Here is a 10,789-nt window from a genome sequence, read left to right as displayed (position 1 = left end):
TCTAGTAATACTAAAAAATATCATCTAGCAGATATGTGAAAATCATCAATTTAAACTCGAAATACTTTCATTTGAAACTTTCATTTTTACTGGGCCATCGATACACCTACTAGGTACTATATAGAGCTCTTTGTAATATCAACATCATTAATCAATAATCAACTAGGTATAGTCGAGTGGCCCATCCTCCTGTAATCATCAAAGGTACGTCCCTTGACAGTCCCATGATCACTCGAGAAGTTTCACTTGCAACCAACAAAATGACATGCCTCAGTGTTGTAGTAGAGGTCAATAAAACATATGTTTCATATTCTATTTCACAAGTAATTCCCATGCATCATGGTGAGAGAACAATTTATAATTATTATGTAGCTGAAATAATTAACATAATCTTGTGTAACATAATAGTATAATCAATTTAGGAATACTTGACAATATTTAAGTTTTTCCACTCACTTAATTATGTAAGCAAAATCAATTTGGTTGTTAGGTTGTCCGAATCTCCGTATTGTTGCCCAAAATATGGTAAATTTTTAGAGTAACAATTAACCGTTTTAAGTAACTTTAATAATTACATAGGTGTTACTGAAAATCTTTTTCTACTTAAGCAATTTTTCCAATTCCTTTAATCATTTAAGCTACATCTTTCTTCTCTTTAACTTAATTTCATAGCTTATTATACTTAATTCCATAGCTCCCTTTCAATAAAATTGAAATTAAACTAATAATCTAACAACTCTAAAATTAAATATAAATATTCAATAATTAACTTTTTACTTACCTTTGAATTGAGGAATTCAAGTTTAATAGTGGAAAGCATTTATTTTCTAATAATGCTAGCGAACTTTCTTCGTTTTTCTTTCCTTCTTCTTCCCCCTCTTTTCTATTTCTTTTATCTATGCTTCGTGTTGTGTGTGTTTGTGTGGAAAATGGATTAGTGTTGTGTGTAGAATTGGATTTTTATATATGTGAATCCACCGCCTAACGATTTTTAATTCTTTTCTTTAATTAATTAATGTATTACATCTCCTCAATCAAGTTAAGAAGAGCAATGCTAAACAGCAACCAACTCCCACGGTAACAAGTTTGTCTCTCACTTCTTCTGATGGCAATCCATTTGGAAATCCAATTGACACACCCCACCTCGTGTAACACCACTAGATCCAAACGTGTCATGTGCCGATGATAGATACCAACTAAAAGTCAGACCCATCATCAAGGCTACTACAAATACAATCTATTACTTTTTATACATCATTTTTCTAACAAAATTCCGACATTATCTCTCCTGTAAACAAGACTAACCAACCTGTGATCAATTTCACACAAATCTCAAACTATAGCACAGCACAATAAAGATAAGCCCAAATCTCCACTTTTATCAAGAAATACAATGAAATATACATATTGATACATAATGCATAGTGAGCCCCATAACTATCTACAAGTGATGCAAAATCACATCTAGACATGAACATGCATCCCAAAACACTAACTACATGTTCTATGAAGAGAGTCATACTAACGAACTCTGTCGTGTGGCTCTGACTCCAAAATCAAAGCTCAACTCCAAAAGATACGCAGATTCTCAACTGCTGTCTGATAAGGAAAAACGTGAAAAAATATATAAGTTGATAGCTCAGTGAGTGGAGAAGTTCAAAATAAATATACCTTTTATTTATACATTTTTATTGAAAATCAAATTCATACCATTTGATAATTCACAAGCTACCATCATGTAATTATAGCCAAAAAGTGAAATATTCACATAAGGTCATAAAAATATCATCTTAAAATCATGATATAACATTAGCTGATAACCATGCTATAATCTCATCACATCAAAAGTGCTGAAAAATCCACCAAAAATGTACCCTCTAACTGAAATATGTAATCCGCCTCTCGGGTTAAGAACTTTTGCCACGGGCCTTTGGCCCCTCCGTGAACGAAAGTCGATCTCAAAGATCTCTCATAATCAATTCTAGAACACGGCCAAGGCCCCTCTGTGAACTATATGCACATGATCAAGACCAATGTCAAGTCAAGACACTCCGTGTAGAATAGAACATGGCCAAGGCTCCTCTGTGAACTAGAATAAGTATATAATCATGGGTACTTTTATGGCCAATCTTAATATTGCATGTATCACATACTAAACAAATCTCAATATCACATGTCTTACATAACAAGTCACAAATATGCAATAAATAATCTTTGATATTTCACATGTATCATAATAAAAGAGATTTTCATAATAATCATATAATTTGAACACATAATTTCACATATTTTGATAATATACTTAATTTATAAATATTTTAAAAATATTTATATTTTTCCACTCACAGAACTATGTACGCCAAAATCAATTCGATTAGTACGCTGTCCCGATATCCGTTTCGCCGCCTAAAATATAATATAATTTTTAAATCAACAATTAACTAATTTAAGTAATTTCAATAATTAAATAGGTGATATCCAAACATAATTATTTCACATTTAGGCGATTTCTAAAGTCTCTTTAATTTCTAAAATTAATTTTTCTTTCATTTTACTCAATTTCATAGTTTATTACACTTAACCCCTTCGATAAAATTAAATTTAACCTAACAATCTAATAACTATAAAATCAAACATAACTTAATAATAAGTAACTTTTTACTTACCTTTCAAAATTGAGAAATTCAAGCCTAATAGGATAGAACACTTAATTCCTAACATATTGACAAAATGTCTCCATTTTTTCCTTCTTTTTCTTCCTCTTTTCCCTTTTTTTCCTGTTTTTCCTTTCTCTTTTTCTCTCTTTTCCTTCTCTGTACCCTTTTTTTTTTTTGTGTCTTGTGTGTATTGTATATTATTAATATGGTTTTGGGTGGAATTGGATCCACCGCCTCTTTATACTATTTTTTTGTTTGACTTTAAAAAAAAAAAAAAAAAACTTAATGTATTACAAAACTCACTCCCTTAAAAGAATTTCGTCCTCGAAATTCAATTGATCATGTATGAAAAAGTCGTGGATATTGAGAACGCATCTGCTTTTCACTTTCCTATGTCGCTTCTTCTACAGCATGAATTCTCCACAAAACATTAACCAAAGAAATAGTCTTACTATGTAAGACATGTTCCTTCCTGTCCAATATCTGAACTGGCTCTTCTTCATAGGTAAGATTTTCCTTTAGTTCTACTCGTTGTGATTCCAAAACATGAGATGGATCTGGAATATACTTATGAAGCATAGAAACATGGAATACATCATGAATTCTGGACAATTCTGTTGGCAAAGCCAATCGATACGCAACTGGACCGATGCATTCAACAATCTCGTATGAGCCAATATACCTCGGACTCAATTTACTTCATTTACCAAATCTGATAACACCTTTCTATGGAGACAATCGTAGGAAAACTCTATCCTCAACATCAAATTCAAGGTTTCTTCTACGTCTATCTACATAGTTCTTCTGTCTATATTGGGCTGTCTTTAACTTTTCTTTAATTATTTTTACTTTCTCAACAATAATCTGGACATATTCAGGACCCAATAACTTTCTTTCACCAACTTCATCCCAACAGACTAGAGTTCTGCATTTCCTACCATACAGTGCTTCAAAAAGAGCCATTTCTATACTCGAATGATAACTGTTATTATAAGCAAACTCCATCAAAGAAAGATGAGTATCCCAATTCCCTTTGAACTGTAGTACACAAGCTCGTAACGTCTTCTAGAGTCTGAATAGCTCTTTCTGATTAACCATCTATTTGTGGATGAAAATTGTACTGAAATGAAGTTTAGTACCCATAGCTTTCTGTAAATTGGGCCAAAATTTAGAAGTGAAACGAGAATCTCGATCTGAAACAATAGATAGTGGTGCCCCATATAAATTGATTATCTCGTCAACATATATTTTTGCCAATTTATCTAACGAGTAAGTGACTTTAATAGGCAAAAATCTAGAAGTCTTCGTCAATCTGTCTACAATGATCCATATGCCATCATGTCCACTCTAAGTCCGTGGAAGTCCAAATAGAAAATACATAGTAATGTGTTCCCATTTCCACTCAAGAATAGGCAACGTTTGTAACAATCCTGCTATTTTCTGACGATCTGGTTTCACTTGCTGGCAAATGAGACATCTGGACACAAACTCAACTATTTCTCTCTTCACTCCATGCCACTAATAGTGTTCTTTGAGTACACGATACATTTTTGTACTACCTGGATGCATCGTGTAAGCTGAACTATGTGCCTCTTCTAGAATATCTCCCTTCAATTTCGAATCATCTGGGTCACATAATCTATTTCCCATAACTAAAGCTCTGTCATCTCGAATGGTATAATCTGTATGCTTACCTTTGCTAACTTCTTCTTTCAATTTGCTCAACACTGGATCTTGAGTTTGAGTTTCTCTAACTATATCAATCAAGGTAGGCCTCACTTGGAATTTGACAAACAATGCTCTTACATTGGTAACTGATAATTGGGCATGAGAAGCTCTAAACTCACCAAACAAAGATGAACATATTGCATTAGTCTGGGTCATAGGACTCGATATTTTCCGACTGAGAGCATCAGCAACTACATTAGCTTTCCCTGGATGATAATCAATCTTGCAGTCGTAATGTTTTATCAGCTTTAACCATCTTCTTTGTCTCAAATCTAACTCTTTTTTATCAAAAATATACTTTAAGCTTTTATGATCTGTATATATCTGGTATCTCTCACCATACAAGCAATATCTCCAAATTTTCAAGGCTAGAACAACTGCAGCTAGCTCTAAGTCATGTGTAGGATAATTCAATTCGTGTTTCTCCAACTGCCTGGAAGCATATGCTATAACTTTCCCATTCTGCATCAAAACACAACCAAGACCCTAACGTGAAGCATCACTATATATCACAAACTCTTCATAGGAGATGGAAGGGTAAGAACTGGAGCTGGCACTAATCTATTCTTCAATTCGAGGAAACTTTTTTTCGCAATTTTCATTCCAAACAAATTTAGCATTTTTTCTAGTCAAACTAGTCAAAGGCAGAGCAATTTTAGAAAATCCTCCTATAAAACGACAATAATAACCTGCTAAGCCAAGAAAGATTCGGATTTCTGTCACATTAGTAGGCCTTTCCCATTTTACCACTGCCTCTGTTTTATGCGAGTCCACATAAATTCCCTCTGCTGATATGACATGTCCCAAAAATATAACTTTATTGAGCCAAAATTCACATTTACTGAATTTAGCATACAACTGCTCATCACGTAGAGTCTGCAAGATGATTCTGAGATGCTTTATGTGCTCATCGTGATCTTGAGAGTATACTAAAATATCATCAATGAATACAATCACAAATCTGTCTAAATACAAGTGAAACATTCTATTCATCATATCCATAAATGCTGCTGGTGCGTTGGTCAACCCAAATGGCGTCACAAGAATTTCAAAATGACCATATCTTGTCCTGAAAGCAGTTTTTGGCACATCACTATCCCTGATTTTAAGTTGATGATATCCAGAACGCAAATCAATCTTTGAAAATATTGCAACACCTCGAAGCTGATTGAACAGATCATCAATACGTGGCAAAGGATATTTATTGCTAATTGTCACTTTTGTTCAATTGTCTGTAATCTATGCACAGTCGCATGGTGCCATCTTCCTTTTTCACAAACAAAACTGGTGCTCTCCACAGAGATATACTAGGTCTGATGAAACCCTAGTCTACCAACTCTTGCAACTGAACCTTTAGCTCTTTCAATTCTGCTGGTGCCATTCTATAGGGTGCCCATGAAATATGTGCAATTCCTGGAATCAAATCTATAGTGAACTTCATATCTTTGTCTGATGGTAAGCCTGGTAATTCTTCTGAAAATACATCAGGAAAGTCCTTGACCACTGGGATATTTCAAGTTTTAGTTTGCTAACATCTGTATCAATTACATGAATCAAATATGCATGGCAGCCCTTGTTGAGTAATCTTCTAGTGTCAATAGCAGATATCACACAAGAAGGTAAAATTTTGCGCTGTCCATCGAATATAATTTTAGGCTATCCTGGCTGTCTAAACTTAACCTCCTTTCGAAAACAATAAACTAAAACTCGATTTGTTCCATACCCAAGATAACATCGAAATCATGTATGTCAAGAGGTATTATATTTGCCTTCAGCTCATTCTCCTTTACCTTAATCTCACAGTCTCGATATATATTGTTTGCTAATAGTGATTCTCCTACTGGGGTATTCACTACCAAACAACTGCCTAAAAATTCTGACTTTTGATTCGCATATAAAGCAAATGCAAATGACATAGAAGAATGTGTAGATCCAAGATCAATCAAAATACGAGCATTTTTATCAAAAATAGACAACATACCCATAATAACATCTGGTGACTCCTCTGCCGCCTGCTGAGTCATAGCAAAAACCTTACCCTGGGTCTTCGATCGTCCTGCCTGCCCTTTTGATTTTGTACCACTACCGCTTATGATATTAGACTGGGTCACACTGTTTGTACCTGCTCTGTTAGTTGAATCATCTCTCTGAGTCTGATTCTATCTTGTACTACCAGCACTCTGCAGAGGAAACATCCTCTATGCCATGCCACCCTCCTGGAATACAACTGGACAATTCCTTTTCAGATGTCCTTCTTGGCCACAGCGATAGCAAACACCAACTCTCTTGAACTTTAAACACTCTCCCGGATGAGATCTTCCACATAATTGGCAAGAAGAAAATTCAGCACTAGTAGAACTCTCTCCCTATCTCTGAGTAAATGATCTCTAGAAAGAACCCTGTATATAATTACAACTGGCCAATGGCTACTGTACAGTACTGGGATTGAATCTAGGACCCTGACTTCCTCGGAGTCAAGATTTTAATTGACCTGAACTGGACACACCAGGTCGAAATCCTCTACTGTCCTTCCGTGGTGGTCTATAGCTAGAAGCACTTGCCATTATCTGACTACTGCTTGCTCTGAACATTTTTTGTTCTCTACCATTTGACCTATCAGAAATGCTCTTTTCTACTCTCAAAGCTGATTCCACTAATTTGCCAAATTCATTCCAGCCTGCAGCTGTTACTACTGACCTGATTTCTTCCCTTAACCCATTTTCAAACCGTCTGCATTTATCAATTTCGTTGCTTATCAGAACTTGGACATATTTTGAAAGTTCAATAAATTTCACCTGATATTCTGTAATAGTCATCTGGCCTTGTATTAGTTTCAGAAATTTCTCCTGCTTTGCATCTTTATAGGACCGAGGATAATAGGCATCGTAAAAGATACAACGAAAATCTGTCCAAGTAATGATGGAAGGGTCTAGATATGTGCACCGTACCGACTACCACCAATCATACATACCCTCCTCTAATAAGAAGATGGCAAGACACAACTTCTGATTGTCTGAGCAACCCATAACGTCAAATACTCTCTCTATCTTTGTCATCCATGCCTGCACAACTGCAGGATCGGATGTGTCAGTGAACACTTTAGCCCCTAACTTTGTAGTCCTTTCAATACTAATATCTCTGTCAGTATTACGCATATCAGATGCAACGACAATAGCAATTCTTTCAACAGCAATAGGATCAATTCCAATCATATTTCCCTATCCCTATTGTTCAGGAGGCTGGTGAACTGATTCATCTACTCTCTCGGGCTCTCTCAGTTCATCTCTATTAGGAGCAATGTGAGACTAGGACAACATAACTTGGAACCTTCGAGTTTTGCCACCTCGAGGCATGACTCACCTACAGTTATGCATGATATGCTAAACATCAAAATGTATGCATGTACAATGCAAACCCATGAACTGTAATACATGCTCTGATACCAAACTAACACACCCCGCCCCGTGTAACACCACTAGATCCGGACGTGGTATGCGCCGATGATAGATACCAACTAAAAGTCGGACCCCACCATCAAGGCTACTACAAATAAAATATATCACTTTTTATACATCATTTTTCTAACAAAATTTTGGCATTATCTCCTCTGTAAACAAGACTAACCAACTTGTGATTAATTTCACATAAATCCCAAACTATAGCACAGCACAATAAAGATAAGCCAAAATCTCCACTTTTATCAAGAAATACAATGAAATATACATATGAATACATAATACATAGTGAGCACCATAACTATCTACAAGTGATGCAAAATCACATCTAGACATGAACATGTGTCCCAAAACACTGACTACATGTTCTATAAAGTGAGTCATACTAACAAACTCTGTCGTGTGGCTCTAACTCTAAAATCAAGGCTCAACTCCAAAAGTTGCCTAGATTGTCAACTGCTGCCTAATAAGGAAAAACGTGAAAAATATATGAGTTGATAGCTCAGTGAGTGGAGAAATTCAAAATAAATATACTTTTTCATTTATGCATTTTTATTAAAAATCAAATTCATATCATTTGATAATTCACAAGCTACCATCATGTAATTATAGCCAAAAAGTGAAATATTCNATGATATAACATCAGCTGATAACCATGCTATAATCTCATCACATCAAACGTGCTGAAAAATTCACCAAAAATGTACCCTCTGATTGAAATATGTAATCCGCCTCTCGAGCTAAGAACTTTCGCCACGGGCCTTTGGCCCCTCCGTGAACGAAAGCCGACTCAAAGACCTCTCATAATCAATTCTAGAAAATGGTCAAGACCCCTCTGTGAACTATATGTACACGATCAAGACCAATGTCAGGTCAAGACCCTCCATGTAGGGTAGAACACGGCAAAGGCCCCTCTGTGAACTTGAAGAAATATATAATCATGTGTACTTTTCTGGCCGATCTCAATATTGCATGTCTCACATACCAAACAAATCTCAATATTACATGTCTTACATAGAAAATCACAAATATGCCATAAATTATCTTTGATATTCCACATGTATCATAATAAAAGAGATTTTCTTAATAACCATATAATTCGAACACATAATTGCACATACTTTAATAATATACTTAATTTATAAATATTTTAAAAATATTTATATTTATCCACTCACAAAACTATGACGCCAAAATCAATTCGATTGGTACGCTGTCCCGATATTCGTATCGCCGCCTGAAATACAATATAATTTTTAAATCAACAATTAACTAATTTAAGTAATTTCAATAATGAAATAGGCGATACCCAAACATAATTATTTCACGTTTAAGCGATTTCTAAAGTCTCCTTAATTACTAAAATTAATTTTTCTTTCATTTTACTCAATGTCATAGTTTATTACACTTAACCCCTTCGATAAAATTAAATTTAACCTAACAATCTAACAACTATAAAATCAAATATAACTTAATAATAAGTAACTTTTTACTTACCTTTCAAAATTGAGAAATTCAAGCCTAATAGGATAGAGCACTTAATTCATGGCACATTGGCAAAATTTCCCCCCTTTTTTTCCTTCTTTTTCGTCCTCTTTTCCCTTTATTTTCCTCTTTTTCCTTTCTTTTTTTCTCTCTTTTCCTTCTCTGTACCCTTTTTTGTTTTGTGTCTTGTGTGTATTGTATATTATTAATATGGTTTTGGGTGGAATTGGATCCACCGCCTCTTTATACTATTTTTTTTTATTAAATTAATGTATTAAACCAACTTTATACTGAAGCACTGTTGGGGCATTGCAATATGTAACAATTACCAGACCACAAAAAAGCTGTGTAAATAAAGTAAGCCAATTCATACAATCTCCTCTTAAAACACAATGGAAGGCATTCAAACTCATTCTTCGATATCCCTATGGTATTGTAAATCATGGCCTTCATTTTTCCAAGTCCGATAATCTTTATCTCTAAGGTTTTTTGGATGCTGATTTGGCATGTGACTTAGATGATCGCTGTTCCACTTCTGGTTACTGTTTATTTCTTGGGGATAATCTGGTTTCGTGGAGCTCAAAGAAACAATCAACTCTTGCTTGCTCGAATACTGAAGCTGAATATCGTAGCTTAGTTGACTCTGCTTCAAAATTAATGTGGTTACAGTCTTTACTTAAGGAGCTCCGAATCTGTCAAACTAAAATTCTAGCCATCTGGTGTGATAATCTGAGCACAGTGGCCATTTAATGCTAATCCAACTTTACGTTCTCGTACAAAACATTTGGATCTTGATCTTTACTTTGTCAGGGAACGAGTTCTTATTAATAATCTAGCTGTCCAGCATGCTCCTACATTTGATCAACTAGCAGACATCCTCAAAAAACCTCTTGTTGTTCAACATTTTACCCGACTAAAGCACAAACAAAGGGTTCTTGCTCTTACCACCCTTTGTTTTCAAAGGGATATTAGTTCATAACAGATCTGCTATGCTTTTTAAATTTTTCTGTAAATTGTGACCTATAAATGTGTACACCTGTAGTAATCACGGTGCACTCAGTTAGGGGACGTGTTGTAATCACATGGTGATAACATTTTTAGTTTTTTTTATTTTTTTATTTTTTTTTAACTCCTTAACCAGGTTAGAAAACAAGTGTCTCTTACCACACTTAGCTCTGCCTAATGAGAATGTCACTGCCTTCATCCCACGCTGCATGAATGATGTCTGGACATTCATTATCCCTTAGCCACTGTGCCTCGAACATGAAACTCTCTTTTTCTTCACCCTCATCAGATGCGATGTGACCCTGTGGTTCATTATACGAAGGTATGTATACATTTTTCTAACTTTACAATACAAAAAAGAATTGTATTGTTACTATTTTATGTTAAATGTCAATAAACAAAATGCAGATTTTAAATTATGAAATATGAATCCTAATTGTAGACAATGGCTTTGGAATC

The 10,789-nt window shown here is 34.8% G+C and overlaps 1 long non-coding RNA gene across 1 annotated transcript in view; it reads right to left on the bottom strand.

Annotated features, from left to right (window-relative positions):
* Positions 1 to 1,438: 1,438 nt before the first annotated feature.
* Positions 1,439 to 10,789, bottom strand: part of LOC111403587 — a 10,789-nt gene continuing 1,438 nt past the window's right edge. Inside the window, exons 2-4 of the long non-coding RNA XR_002704490.1 lie at positions 10,490 to 10,632; positions 9,019 to 9,077; positions 1,439 to 1,599 (exon numbers count right to left, since the gene is read on the bottom strand). This is a non-coding gene — a long non-coding RNA (uncharacterized LOC111403587). The remainder of the gene's footprint in view (positions 1,600 to 9,018; positions 9,078 to 10,489; positions 10,633 to 10,789) is intronic.

This window comes from Olea europaea, chromosome 11, assembly GCF_002742605.1.
Source record: "Olea europaea var. sylvestris chromosome 11, O_europaea_v1, whole genome shotgun sequence".
In the NCBI taxonomy this organism is placed as follows: Eukaryota; Viridiplantae; Streptophyta; class Magnoliopsida; order Lamiales; family Oleaceae; genus Olea; species Olea europaea.
Note: the sequence above shows the minus strand (reverse complement) of the source record. Positions and strands in the feature narration are given on the sequence as shown.